The following is a 15723-nucleotide window of genomic DNA, read 5'->3' on the forward strand; positions in this document are numbered from 1 at the left end:
AGGCAGAGGCTTTAACCCACTGAGCCACCCAAGCGCCCCTCAAGTTAATTTCTCAATAAACTTAGATCTGTTCTAAAAAATACAGTCTATTAGTTTTTCAAAACTAAAATGAGGGTAAGACTGTCTTCTGGCATGACAATGTGAACAGTTACACTGACCTGCTCCCCAAAAAAACTGATGAAAGCCATAAAAACATAATCTTCTAAAGTGTCTGGAAATGGTCCTGAGAGTAAACAGCAACAAAGAGCATCCATGGAAATTCAAAATTTGATAAAAAAGGCATGAGTCTGAGGTATTTAAACCAAGTCTGCTTTCTTCCTCCCCCAACCCCATTCAGCAGCAAGTGGAGACCCCACTCCCTCTTCAGACTGCTGCCATCAAGAACACAGCACCCAGCCAGAGGGGCTCTCTTCCCTGGAAGAGCAGGACCCCAGAGTTTTAATCAGCCCCAGCAGCCTGTTCCTGAAGCTAAGTCTTAGGGGAATGTGGTAAAGAGTAGAGGGAATCCCTTCTTCTGTCCAGCCCCTAACTCAGGAAGGGAGGCTCTATCAAGGGCAGGATGATCTGAGAGTATTGGGGCTCTGACCACCTCTGTCTCAACTTGTGACCTGCTAGACCCATGCCAGGAGAAGCTGAATGGACCTCAGGTTGCTGCCTCCCCTCCACCCCAGACCAGGACTGAGGAGGGGGGTGTCACTCAAAAGCTTACCACTGGCCTACCAAGCTCCACAGCTCTGGCTTAGAGATTTTTTACCTAGGATAGAAACGGGCCAGGAAGCATCAAATCCTAAATTGCTCCTCAGAGGCTGACATCATTTACAGCAGAGGACGAAGACATTCAAGCCCCAAGGGGCTCTCAGGAACAGTGAAGGTTGTGATAACAGGCAGCTGGGAGGAGATTCAAGACACAGGCTAGACCACAGGCCAGCTAGTTCACAGGAGAGAACAGGGAAATAACACAAGATGGGAGGAGCTGTCCTGGGGTCAGAAGAAATGGCAAACACTGACTTCAGAAACTATTCCTTCAATGGAGCCAGAATTTAATAGGATTAGTTTATAGAGAAACTTACGGATCCTAACTGCACTCAGGCCACTGGTACACAGTAGCAACAACATGCCCAGTGAACTAAACAACACAGGCGCACAAGACAGAAATGGGCCTTAGGGGAGGAGAGCGCCAATCTAGACATCATGGGACAAGCTGAATTCGCTTTCAATGAGGAGCAACAGTAAGAGGAAAACAATTTATTAACTATTAGGAGATTAGAGAAAGTTCTCTTGCAGGAGGAAAGCAGAGGATGGCAGTAGACCTGGAAAGATGAGGCTTTACTGAAATGGGTCAGGCCAAGCCAGCAAACAATGTGAACTACTCCAAGAACCAGCACTGGGAAAGGGCTTGTGCTCTGACCCAACAAAGACTCTCGACTATTTTAATAAAGATGGAGGCTCAGAGGCCATGGGGCAATGGCTTTCCATCCCGGCTGCTGAGGCTGGGGCACATCCATGGGAATCCCGGGGCCCTCAAAACCCATGGGAGTTCTCTAGGGGCACCTGTAACTTACACTGATGCACTGTGACTGCCCTCATCCCAGACCAGGTCAGAATAACATGTATCCTGTAGTACAGCTAGCAGGTCTAAGAAATATTCTACCTAGCACTTGGGTCCTCCCTGTGGAGGGAGGTGAGCCCTGTTATGTAACACACAATGGAGACTAGTCTCAGTACAAGACAATGAGCTGGGATGGGGTAGCTGATTTTGTTCCCAATTACCCTGGAATCTGGAATAACCGGGTCATGTTCAGTTATAATAATGCATGCTTATGATAATACCTCGCATACAGACAAGGGTCAGTTTTTTGGGGAAGACAAAGCAAACACCACTGTAATTCATACTGATCTGTTCATAAAGTTTCATAAAGAAACTGATCAGTTTCATAAAGAAACTGAAATGTTCTGTGATCATACTTCAATATGGTGCAATACCTGTGTCGTTGCAAAGATTCAACTAACCTCAGGTAAGCAGTCATGGTAGTGCAGAGAGTAAAGACCACACTTCTTGGGAGACTGAGCTAAAGCCTCCTCAGGGATAGGTGGCCTGAGGAAGAACTGGATTTCTACACTAAGCAGTGCTGCACAAGCTTATCATAAATTACAAAGAACAAAAATTCAACATAAAACTGCTTTGTTTTTAGTTCTTCCATAAGCCACATCACTCAACCTTTTCACAAATATAGGGGTTCCGTGAATACAGGCTGGCCTGACTAAACACAAAAATCGCCTTCCCTTCTTTAAACTACTTATTACAAGAAATATTGTCAATGAAAGAACTAAACACAGCTGGCAAATATCCTAAACATTTCTAACTATTCATTTACCCCCTACCCTGTTCTCTGTACCTAAAGGACAGCTTGAGACTCTCTAAGCACACACAGGAGACCTGGCCAAACCAAAGTGACAGCTTTGGCGGAACAGCCTTCTCTGATCAAAGAGCACTGTGATTAGCTGGCTGACCTCCTCACCTGGCATGTTCCGCTACATGGCACATCAGCCCTTACTGCCATTTAACAGAGCAAGTGCTGAGAGCAGGAGTTTCAGGGTGAAGAGCACCCACATCCAGGATTGCTTCCTGTGGCACAGGGACCACCAATGTTGACGGCTGAAGCCATCGCGGACGGTGGCACTCAAGGTGTGACTAAATCACACCTCTTTTGGGGGCTCCTTTGTTTTCCTTGTCATCTACTCTTCCTTTTCTGTGTCACACTTAATAGGGGCGTTCCTTAGCCTAATAGGTGTCATAAAAATAGCCACAATCACCTACTGTACAATCTCAGAAGGGACACTTAGCCATACCTCAATGACAGATGACTCTTGTTTTTGACCCCGGCTTCAGACCCCACTGCGGGCACAAGTGTAGAATCTTGCAGAACACATCAATGGTGGAAACTCATTTCAGCACTTCAGGATACAGGGCTACAGGGAGATAGGATGTGTCTTCTCAGGAGGGCCCAACTGCCCTGGGTTGGCAGGGACGGAGGAAATCAACAGTTACAGGACATTCCTGATCTCTACACCTCCGGGTCTCAGAAGGTATGGGGAGTTGAAACACTGAACCTTCTCCAACTTCAAGTAAGCGGCATCAAGAGGTCCTGATGGATGATACCAGTCTCTCAGCAGGACAGTGCTCTTGCTCTTCCACTTTTGAATGTATCTCATGCACCATCGGGTCCCTTTCAAGAAGCAAGGCTAGAAGCAGAAGAGCCTTCGGGGTCCTCCCGCTCTGCTCTCTGAGCAAGTGGGCAAGAGCCCAGGAGAGGAGACAATTCCACTGGCCCATGTAAGCAAGGAGTGCCCACTGCAGTGTTGTTTATAACAGCAGAAAAGAAACACACACTTACCCAAGTACCACCTACACAGACTGACAGAAGAACTAAGGAGCTACCTTGGGCCCATTCCCAAGCCAGCCCAGGGGCACAGCCACTCATCACATTCACAGAGGGGCAGCGGCAGGAAGTTACTGGATAAACATCTCCTCTCCTGATGCCGCCCTCCCCACCAACACTCCGTATCATCTCCCCAAGTATTTATGAGACAACAGACTGTGGATGATGCTAGGTTCTGTACAAATCAGTTTCTACTCTCCCATAAGACGTGCAGTTAGGGAAATAAAAGCATTAATCACTTGTGTTACTTAAGAGAAAAGGCAAATGTATCTTTGGGAAAGGCAAAGACCGCATTTGACTGAGGTGAATGTAAAGTACTGATAAGAATCCCATGAGCAGATGGTGTGCAGAGAATCAGACTTCACTCTGGAGTATGAAGGATTAGTGTTAGTGGATCTAAATACAGAGAGGGAACTCAATTACAGCCCGGCGGAAGTGACTGCCAGATGCCTCAGTAAAGTTTAGAAAGGCTAAAGAGACAACTATTACAGAGAAAATGCCAAAAAGCAGCCAAGATCGATCTTAAAAGACAAGGTTTTAATGAGAATCTTCTACAGGGCCGCATGGGTGGCTCGGTAGGTTAAGCGGCTGCCCTTGGCTCAGGTCATGATCCCAGGGTTCTGGGATCAAACCCTAGGTCAGGCTTCCTGCTCAGCAGGTAGTCTGCTTGTCCATATCCCTCTGTCCCTCCTCCTCTCTCTCAAATAAACAAATAAATAAAATCTTTAAAAAAAAAAAAAAACCAAAAACCCCATAGTCCTGAACTTAAATAGAAATAGCGGGGGGCAGAGGGGCAGGAAGCTCAGTCAGTTGAGTGTCTGACTCCTGGTTTTGGCTTAGATCAAATTCTCGTGGGTTGTGAGATAGCCGCATGTCAGGCTCTGGGCTCAGTGTGGAATCGGCTTCAAATTCTCTCTCCAGCTCTCTCAAATAAATAAATAAAATCTTTTTAAAAATTTTTTTTAATTTTTTTTTTATTGGACAGACAGAGATTACAAGTAGGCAGAAAGGCAGGCAGAGAGAGAGCGTGGGGGGAAGCAGGGTCCCCGCTGTGCAGAGAGCCCAACGCAGGGCTCGATCCCAGGACTCTGAGATCATGACCTGAGCCGAAGGCAGAGGCTTAACCCACTGAGCCACCCAGGCGCCCCAGTACATAAAATCTTTTAAAAAAACAAACAGAAATACTAGGAACTCAAAATGTTTTCTCTGAAATATATATACCTCCTAGCTCTGCTCACTGACAAGGCTGGAAACAATGGCCAACCTGGTACCAAAGAGCATTCCTAGTACCAAGATTATGATCCTGAAACACCATTTCCCACTAAAAGAAACCCAGGTTTCCTTGAGAAATTGTTGATCCCAAGTCTGGGTGTAGGAAATGAACTTGGAATACCCTGACATACCAATGGAGAAGTTCAGAACGTGCTATCCCAAAATAAGCTGCTTTGGCATACTGACTATTTTAAGTTAAAGGCGCTTGAAAACAGCAAACGTAACAACACTCCAACCTTCCTTCTTTTTCTTAAAAGCAGATGTAATTCCCATATAAGAGAGGTTCTTTTAGTACGAGGAGAGTAGCATTCTTATCAAGGACAAAGTTGAGACAGACTTCTATAAACAGACCTTGTTAAAAATAATTATGTTCTTTATCTTCCTTACCATATACTTTTGTCACTTTTTCACAAGCGCTTCTTCATTAAACCTAATAATGGGTCTTCATTCCTCATGAAGGCTCCTGTGTCATTTAAAATTTGTGTTACAGGGGCACCTGGGTGGCTCAGTGGGTTAAAGCCTCTGCCTTCAGCTCAGGTCATGATCCCAGGGTCCTGGGATCGAGCCCCACGTCAGGTTCTCTGCTTAGCAGGGAGCCTGCTTCCTTCTCTCTCTGCCTGCCTCTCTGCCTACTTGTCATCTCTGTCAAATAAATAAATAAAACCTTAGAAAAATAAAAAATAATTAAAATTTGTGTGACAGGGGCGTCTGGCTGAGTCAGTTGGTGATGGGTCTGCGTTTGGCTCAGGTCCCGATCCCAGGGTCCTGGGGTGGAGCCCCAAGTCTGGCTCCCTGCTCAGTGGGGAGTCTGCTTCTTCCTCTGCCTCTCCCTCCCACTCATGCCCACACTCATTTTTATATTAATATATAAAAATTTTAAAATAAAGTAAAATAAAATTTGTGTTACAAAAACGTGTATGCCTTTCTCCTGTGTTTTATGTTGATTTAATTCTCAGGCCCAGCCGATAGAACCCTAAGAGGGTAGAAGTGAAATTTTCCTTCCCCTAAACCAGGTATCAAGGAAACACTCAATGACTGCTAGGATGGTGTCAAAAAGGACTCAGGTACCAAGGCAGAGGTTCTCACTGACCAAAGATGGGTGAGATTAATTGGGCTTCACTAAGAACAGTAACTTTAATTAATTGAAACCCTGAATAATTAAAATCCATGAGTTGATATTTTATTTTCAAGGAACATGCATACACGAGGGGGAAGGGTAGAGGGTGAGACAAGCAGATTCCCCACCAAGCGCGGAGCCTGATGCAGGTCCAATCCCACCACCCCAAGATCACCATCCAAGTTAGTATCAAGATTCGGAGGCTCAACCAAATGCTCCACAAGGCACCCTGATTATGATACAGTAAAAAACCTGGGCACCTGGGTGGCTCAGTCAGTTAAGTATCTGCCTTTGGCTCAGGTCATGATCACAAGGTCCTGGGATTGAGTCCCACATCAGGCTCCTGGCTCAGTGGGGAGTCTACTTCTCTCTCTTCTACCTCCCTACACTACTGTGTTCACTTGCTCATTCTCTCTCTCTCACAAAAATAATCTTAAAAAAAAAAAAAGAACATCTTAGAAAAAAAAAACTAACTGGTCACCTTCTAAGGATGAAAGAGAATTAGTTCATTACTTTGAAAATTAGATAGGGGTACGTGGGTGGCTCAGTGGGTTAAAGCCTCTGCCTTCGGCTCAGGTCATGATCTCAGGGTTCTGGGATGGAGCCCTGCATCGGGCTCTCTGCTCAGCAGGAGCCTGCTTCCCTTCCTCTTTCTCTCTGCCTGCCTCTCTGCCTACTTGTGATCTCTGTCTATTAAATAAATAAATAAAATCTTAAAAAAAAAACTAGATAAAGGAATCAAAGATTTATCCTCCCTTTCTTCTACGACCTACACCTCAGACTAACCAACCAGTACGAAATGGGAAGTCTGTCCTCATAAAATGATTCCAGCTAGTATGCGAAAACAAAATTCTAATTAGAATATCACTAATTATGCAATCTCCAATAAAGTAATATATCTAGCCACTGAGCATTGGTGGCTGTTCTTTTTTAAAAAACCAACACCCAGACATCATATGCCTCCCAATAAATGAATACAACACTATCTATAATCTTGCCAAAGGAATAAATCCTAGCCTGATAAAGCCTCTTTGGTCCAGGTTATAAATTTACAGGAATTAGAGAGGGCATATGGACACGTCGAACCGTAATGCAAATAAAGCAAATCCAAACTGAAAAACTCTACAATCAACCTGCCAATGTCCTTCAGCAAATATATTATAAGGAAAATATGATGACTGAGGGGAAACATGTAGGTAAGAGATTTAAAAGGCATGTTGATTTTTTTAATGGACAAGACTAAAACTAAGGGGACTAAGGCAGGGTACTGGTAAGAATATTCCAAGTATAATGGCTACAAGCTGCATAAAGATGTGGAGAGGAGAAGACAATGGGGTCAATGTACTACAAGTTCCTATCAAGCTTAGAGTAAAACTGTAAAAGCAGCCAATCCCCCAAATGTAAACTCCAGGTTCCCTGGGATTTGGGTAAGGAAGATAATTTGGTGAGATGGTCAGTCTGCATTTAGACACATTTGGGCTAAGTACCAGATCTGCTTTGTTAGCTTTGTGACCTTTGGCAAATTACTTACCATAAGCCAATTTCCTCATTTATAAGTTAGTACAATAATATTTATCTAATACAGTTTTTCAGAGGATTAAGGAAGACAACGGACAGAAAAGGCCACAGTAGGTGCTTAAGACGTAACTCATAAATGTTCTTTTCTTCCTAGAGGTAAAGTTCAGTATTTTTTTTTTTTAAAGATTCCATTTATTTATTTGTCAGAGAGAGAGCGAGCGAGCACAGGCAGACAGAGTGGCAGAGGGAGAAGCAGGATCCCTGCAGAGCAAGGAGCCCGATGCAGGACTCAATCCCAGGACGCCGGGATCATGACCCGATCCAAAGGTAGCCACTTAAACCAACTGAGCCACCAAGCCGTCCCGTAAAGTTCAGTATTTATTCAGGGCCAAGTGCAGGTTCCAAATTAAAAGTTTCCTTTACTAATGGGGCACCTGTTTGGTAAGCATCAGACTTAGTTTCAGCTCAGGTGGTGATTTTGGGGCCAGGAGATCAAACCCCATATACAGCTCCACACTCAGCCCAGAGTCTGCTTGGGATTCTCTCTCTGCCCGCACCTCCCCCCACTCTCCCTGTGCGTATGCACTATCTCAAGTAATCTTCTTAAAAAATAAGTTTCTTTCACTAACTATATGGAGATTTTCAATCTCTGAAATGCTTTTACCCAGTTTCATGAATGTAACTGAATAATGTGATAAGTCATATGTGCAAATGAATATGATGTGATAAACAGGACATGTACATTTGGTGAAAGCCACTCTTATGCATATTCCTTATATTTATAAACAATTTGCTAACTCAATGAAATATTAAGTGGAGCAGTAAAAGAAATTCAAATTTAAAATTACTGAAGACAGGGCACCTGGGTGCCTCGCTCAGTAAAGCATGTGACTATTGATCTTGGGATCATGAGTTCAGCCCTGCATGGGGTATAAAGATTAAGTATTTTTAATGGGGTGCCTGGGTGGCTCAGACGGTTGCACAAGCATCTGTCTTCCGTTCAGATCACGGTCTCTGGGTCCTGGGATCAAGCCCCACGTCAGGCTCCCTTCTCCTCCCCCTGCTTGTGTTCTCGGTCTCTCAAATGAATAAATAAAATTTTTAAAAATGTATTTTTTAAAAAATATTGAAGATAATGCTCTATTTCTTAGGCTGGATGATAGATATACTTGTGTTAATACTCTGTTTATTAGTACTCTTTACACTACTTATATTCTTTGGTATACAATATTTCACAATAAATTGTTAAAAGTGAAGAGCCAGCCTTCAGTCTTGAGCCTTTCCTCCTAAGGGAAAAAATGTAAAAGCAGCCAATCCAAAACCAGAAAGGATTCTGGTTGCATGAAAGAACTGGCAAATTATTCAAAACAAAAGCTTATACCATTTATACGGTGTATATTTATATGGTGTATACATACACCATATATAACCAAAGGTTAATTATATTATTAGTACAATCATTAAAAATAAACAAACACATATTGTAACATGCATTCCACTGGATATACCACATCTATACCATGTTTTGTTTATCCATTCACCCATTCATGGGTTGTTTCTATCCTTTCACTATCAGGAAGAGTATAAGTTTTTGTTTAAACAGCTTTTTTTCCAGTTCTTTTGGGCAAACACCGAAGAACAGAATTATTGAGTCATATGGTAATTCTACGTTACACCTACTGAGGAACGACCAAACTGTTTTTCCACTGCAGCTGCACCATTATTGCCCTCAAGCAATGTATAAGGTTTCTGATTTCTCCACATCCTTCCCAACACTTACTGAGATTTTGAGGGTTTTTTCTTTTTAAGGCTGCCCTAAGGGATGTGAAGTGGTATCTCACAGTGGTTTTGATTTGCGTTTCTCTAATGACTAATGATGTTGAGCCTCTTTTCATGTGCTTGTTGGCCACTGGTATCTCTTCTTCAGAGAAATGTCTATTCAAGTCATTTGCCCATTTTCAAAGTGGGTATTGTCTTTTTGTTGCTGAGTAAGAGTTCTTTGTACATTGTGGATATTGGACCCTTATCAGATATAACTTTCAATTGTTCTCTGCTGCTCTGTGGGTTGCCTTCCCATCCCTTGACGGGGCCCTTGGTGCACAAAGTTTTACATTTTTATTAAACCCAATTCTTCTATTCTTTTGTCTTTTGTTCCTTGCTTGTACTTTTATTGTCATCTCTAGAATCCATGATCAAATCAAGGTCACGATTTATTTGTTTTCTCCTAAAAGTCTTATGCTTTTTTTCTTCCTTTTATGTCTTTAGCCCATTTTGAATTAATTTTTGTGTATGCTGTAAAGGATCCAATTTCATTTTTTTTCACGTAGTTATTCTGTTGTCCCAGAACCATTCATTCAAAAGATTCTCCTTTCCCTAAGGAACGATCTTGACATTTTTTAAGAAAGATTATTTGAGAGAGAGAGAATGTGTATGAGCAGGGTAAGGGGCAGATTGAGAGGAACAAGCAGACTCCCCGTAAAGCAGGGAGCCCAACACCCAACACCATGGTTGATGCCAGGACCCTGAGATCCTGACCTGAATCTAAGTCAGAGGTTTAACTGACTGAGCCACCGAGGTACCTGTTGGCATTCTTGTCAATAACCAATTGCCCATGAACATGTGGGTTTATTTCTGGATTCTTTATTCCACTGATATATATAGGTCTTACTTAGGCCACTAGTGCAGTCTTCATTACTGCAGCTTCGTAGTAAAATTTCAAATCAGAAGTATGCATCCAACCTTGTTCTTTTCAAGACTGTTTTGGCTATTTAGGGTTCCTTGCAATTCCACACGAATTTTAAGATCAGTTTTTCCATTTGAAAAAAGGAGGGGCGGCTATTGGGACTTTGGCTATTAGGATTACACTGAATCTACAGATCCTTGGGGGAGTACTGCCATCTTAACAATATTAAGTGGAAGATGACTTAACTTTAAGAACAAAATTACAAATTCCATTACCGACTTCATTGGGGAAAATGCTGTTTTGCAGCTGAAGCCAATACATCTGCAAGGAATCTCCCCTTACACGCATCTAACAAAATTAATAGAACTACATCACACAAAAGGTAGCAGCGAAAGACCAGGAGAAATGCAGCATAACCCGGAATGACCTTCTGCGCACTGTTAAATGTAAAACTGCCCTTTCATCTGATTTCAACAATTTTAGCAGTGTAGGAAACAGGATTATACAACAGTAAATAAAAGTTTATATGACCAAAGAACTGAGGAGACACACAATTCTCCCTTGTTCAATCTGCTCTCTCCTCAACTCTTGCCAAGACAAATGAGAAGGAGCTGGGCAGGTTTTGGTTTTGTGATTTACAACCAAACCACAGACCTGGGACAAGGACCTTTCACTTCTTCCAGAGAACTGTTTAAAACATTAATTCAGTGGAAGATGCCCAAAGTCTCCAAAAAGGAAACATTCCAGAAGAGTAAGGAAGTGATAATAAGCATACTCAACTTTTGCCAGTTTCCCCTGTGGACCCCAAAATTATCTCCTCCTAAGGGCTTTGAAAACAGAGCCTCTTCTTGGAATAACATTCCTTACAATGTATCTAAAATTTTCCATACACTTCTGCAACCATTTCCTCTTTCTGATAAGCTGTAGGGTTAATTACACATAACCTTTTAAAACATTAAATGTTCCTTCATGTCCTTGGCTTTAGTGGTTTAGCAATGCAGGGTCTGCCACAAAGGCTGGCAGTTAACATGCGGTATTCCCAGTGAAGTAACATGGACATAGTAACATAGTCTCTGGACACGTCCCTCAGCTTCCTCACATTAGGTTATTCCTGCCTATTCCAGGGGACCAGTGTGACCCTCAGAGCTTCTGCTGGAGGTAAATCACAATAGGGTCCAAGTCAAAGTAGCTTCCATGGTTCACTCTGGGCCAAAGAGAAAGCTGCGCCAGGACTTTGTTCCTCCAAGGGAGAAACTATGTCTACCTCTAAATCCCAATAAACTCGCACCCAGCTTTTGGCATCTCTTTTACTTAGTCTACAGGATTGGATCAGTAGGTATCAACTACATATAGTGATCATCAGAATCACCTGTGAGACTTTCAAAAGATACAGGTTGGAAGGCTTGCCCAAGATTTATTCAGCAGATCAAAGAGTGGTATCCAAACATTTCCACCTTAACATATTCCACAGGTAATTCAGTTGAGAATCTAAGGTCTAAAGAACACTTCCTTCCCTAAAATATACTTCAAATAACTAATTATCCTTAAAAAAAAAAAAAAAGGCCAGATTTTTGTTTTTTTTTCCTTCAGGAGGGAGGGGTTTCTTCCCCGAGCCGGTAAGAGATCTGAGTTCTAAACTGGTTGAGGTCCTGCACTTTCAATTCAACTAGAGAAAAACCAGCACCACCTTTACAACTGGCCTTCATTATCAACCCAGCCATGTGAATCAATCATGTTTTAAAATTTTTTGGATCTTATGATGTTCTGACATCTTTAAAACCTTGCTGGCGGGGAGAGACTGCCCTTCCCAGGGCTAGCTAATTCCTAAAGATGGTAATCAACTTACTTGGGAGCAGCCTGTCACATCCCAAACAATCAACTTTTTTAATGCTCACAGACCAAACCAATATTTTCCGCTCCCTCAATCATCCCAGGGCCAGGGACCAGGCAGCTAGCCGCTATAGCCCGAAGCCCACCGGAATTAAAACTAGCCAGTCCTGAAATGTTTCTTCTGGCCTGCCTCACCTTTCTCAAGGAATAAAGGCTGGGAACTAGGTTTTCCCGTGTCTCCGGCTCTGCCTCCTGACCAAAACCCTCCCTGGGGCCCGATGTGGCATGACATACCCTGTTCTATCTGGAAATATAACAAATTCTTCCAATGGCACTGGCCTCTCTATGTTCTCACCCAGTCACCTCTATAAATTAAAATCCCACGGATACAAATCAGATACTCCACTCCAAACATGCCTCTGTGCGGCCACTACTCTTGAGCTGTGACTTGAACTAATCCAACTGGAAACCGTATTACAACTTAGGTTCCCAAAACCATAGGGAAAAAGCTCTTGGGAGTCCTATGAGCTTACTCGCAACTAAATATCGTAGGACCGGGGCGCCTGGGTGGCTCAGTGGGTTAAGCCACTGCCTTCAGCTCAGGTCATGATCCCAGCGTCCTGGGATCGAGTCCCGCATCGGGCTCTCTGCTCAGCGGGGAGCCTGCTTCCTCCTCTCTCTCTGCCTGCCTCTCCGTTTACTTGTGATTTCTGTCTGTCAAATAAATAAATAAAATCTTTAAAAAAATAAATAAATAAATAAATAAATATCGTAGGACCTAGTAATTGAATTCTTAGGTATATACCCGAGAAAACCGAAAACACACAACTCCTGCAACTTTGTTCACAGCCACATTATTCCTAACAGCCAGAAAGTCCACCAACTGATAAACAGGGCAGAATAGCCATGCAAGGGAGTATTATTCAGCCACTCAGAAGGGAAGAACCAGTTCATGCCACAACATGGATGGACCTTAAAGACATCGTGCCAAGTATACACCAGACCAAGAGGCCTCGTCCTGCACAAGGCATTTATAGAAAATGAACTGGACAGGCCAGTCCCCAGCAACAGTGGTTTGTGGGCCCCGGGGAGAGGGAACGCTGGGGGAGAGGGGGCATCTGCTCCTGGACAGAGGGATTTCCATTTGGATTTACAAGATCTTCGGGAATGACACGGTGATGACTGCACAGCCTTGCGAATGTACGAAAAACCACCGAATTGTACACTTTTTTTTTCCAAAGATTTTTAAAAATTTATTTATCAGAGAGAGAGAGAGAGGGAGAGCGAGCGAGCACAGGCAGACAGAATGGCAGGCAGAGGCAGAGGGAGAAGCAGGCTCCCAGCCCAGCAAGGAGCCCGATGTGGGACTCGATCCCAGGATGCTGGGATCATGACCTGAGCCAAAGGCAGCTGCTTTTTTTTTTTTTTAAGATTTTATTTATTTATTTGACAGCGATCACAAGTAGGCAGAGAGGCAGGCAGAGAGAGAGAGAGGAGGAAGCAGGATCCCCGCTGAGCAGAGAGCCCGATGCGGGACTCGATCCCAGGACCCTGAGATCATGACCCGAGCTGAAGGCAGCGGCTTAACCAACTGAGCCACCCAGACGCCCCCGAATTGTACACTTTTAAGGAGTGAATCCTACAGTGTTCCGTCTCGGAAACAAACCCACCTAAAGGTATTCTCGTGCTCCCACAGCTGCGGCTCCTCCCGCGCTCGCAGTCTCAGTGCACGGACCCACACCGCACTGCGGACGCTCGGCCCGGAAGCTGCGAACGTCAACACGAACGCCTGCGTACTTGCCCAACGTCCACCCGGGACCACGCTCACTTCCCCTGAGGGTTCCCGCGTTCTCCCAAGGGCTCCCCCGGCCTCCAGTCTGGCGTCCACAGGTCCTTCCGCACGTGCGCCGACGTCTCCCGAGCGCCCGCGGGCCGGGGCTCCAAGATCCCCAGCGCCACCGCCCGCAGCCACAAGATCCTCAAACTGGAGGCCGCAGCTAAGCCCTCCGGCGACACGTGACCGCGCACACACGCCAGCCCCGACAGCGGCCCTCTGCTCCCTCACGCGGCCCCCGCCCCCGCCCCCCGGCCTTCCGGCCTCCGTACGCCCGCTACCACCTCGGCCAAGAGGTTGTCCCGCCCCGACCTACCGCGCTCGGCGCGTCTCCCAGACCCTCCCTCCACACGTGCGCTCCGAGGGGTCGTCCCTCCCTCCGCAAACATTTCCTGTGGGCACCGTAGGGGACCCAAACTGCAACTAAATACTGCGGCGGGGCCCTCAACTTACTTTGCCTGGTCCTTAGCATTTCACAGACTCCGCAGGGCGCCGCGAACACCTGAGGCCACCACAGCCTCGAGCACAGCCCTCAGCCGCGCGCCACCTCTAGCGGTCCGGAAACGCTCTCAGCTGCGCGCCTAGATCGCAGAGGACGACGGGAAGCGGGCCGCTCGGGCCGCTCCGCGCCTGCGCGGGCGCTGTCCTTCGCCGGGAGTTAGGGGCGGGGACGCCGGTTGGCGCATGCGTAGGCGCGAGGCTCTCCGTTGAGACGGTGCCTCGGCGGCGCCGGAGGTAGGAGGAGTCGGGCTTTAGGGCTGGGAATCTGCAGTCGGGAGAGGAGGTCCAGTCACCTGGGGCTGTTCTCGCTGTCGGGGGTGACGGAGAAGAGCCCTTCTCGCCCGCGGTGGAGAGAGGCAGGAGCAGCGCTCGGGTGGAGGGGGCTGGGGCCGCCTGGAGGGAGGAATGGTGAGGAGGGGATTGGGTACCCAGCGGGTCACGGCCCCGGGGGTCAGGCTGGCGATCGGAAGTCGCTGCCTGGCTTCGTAGCCTGAGTCCTTGGCAGCCCTCCCCCAGGCCGAGCCCCTCCGGCCGCTTGCGGTGTGTCACCGGGTCGGGGGGAGCGGGAGGGTCCACCCCGCGCTGCCCACTCATTGATTCGGCGCCTGCTGCGAGCCGCGGGTGCCGGATGGCGTAGACGCAAGTCCCCAGCCCTCCGGAAACTTGCAGATTCCTTTGGCAAATACTGAGCGAGCACGTACAGGAGGTGGGCTGTTGTCGGACTAACGTCACAAGCCCTGTGGAGACTCCGCGGGGTGTGGATGGTGGAATCTGCACTAGCTCCTCACGTCCCACGGGCTCGATTGAGGCGCCCGGACACCGATCCCTGCAGCCGTCTCTCTCATTGTACCAAAGTCTTTGCGGTTGAGTGATGGAACAAATGTCGAGCTTTTTTTTTTTTTTTTTAAATCAGGTGTCTAATCAGCCAAAGAGAATATGGAGTAAAATAGATGAGTCTGTGCCCTCAAGTTTTGAGCTTAGTAGGGAACAGATAGTAACTGGATAAAAATGTAGGGGCCAATGCCCTAGAACCACCCGCTTGGATTTGATCCCAGCCCTGCCACTTCAAAAGTGGTGTCAAGTTGAGCCAGTTCCTCATTCTTGTGCCTGACTCCTTGCTGTGAAGGGATGACAGTAGAGTCCATGGAAGAGGATTGTCATAAGGGTCACATGAGCTAGACTTGTAAAGCAATTAGACCCATACTGGCATACTGTGCGCATTCAATAAATGTTATTACAAATGACTGTAATTGGTGATAAGTACAATTGTGATGATGGAAAGTAATGGGAGTGGAGAGGGTCCCCTTGGATAAAGGATGAGGGGAAGCTTCTCTAAGGAGGTGACACGGAAGAGGAGGGTGGGCCGGCCATGTGGAGTAGGTTGCAGGTACGCCTGTCTGCCCGGCACAGGAAAAATAGGTGATTAGTTGGGCTACTCCCATGGAGGAGATTGCACTTTTCTGTCACTGGGTCATTCAGTTTTGGTTTTTGAATCCCGCTAAACCGTGCCAGTGTAAATAATCATGCC

General features: G+C 45.9%; 1 long non-coding RNA gene across 2 annotated transcripts in view; it reads right to left on the bottom strand.

Moving 5' to 3' along the window:
* Positions 1-14324, bottom strand: part of LOC106005576 — a 46542-nt gene extending 32218 nt beyond the window's left edge. The window contains exon 1 of one of the 2 annotated variants that reach the window (XR_001179046.2): positions 14148-14324. This is a non-coding gene — a long non-coding RNA (uncharacterized LOC106005576). The remainder of the gene's footprint in view (positions 1-14147) is intronic. The other variant, XR_001179047.2, reaches the window with a different exon arrangement.
* Positions 14325-15723: the final 1399 nt, after the last annotated feature.

Source organism: Mustela putorius, unplaced genomic scaffold (genome assembly GCF_011764305.1).
Source record: "Mustela putorius furo isolate JIRA1106 unplaced genomic scaffold, ASM1176430v1.1 tig00004007_pilon_pilon_pilon, whole genome shotgun sequence".
NCBI classification, from domain to species: domain Eukaryota; kingdom Metazoa; phylum Chordata; class Mammalia; order Carnivora; family Mustelidae; genus Mustela; species Mustela putorius.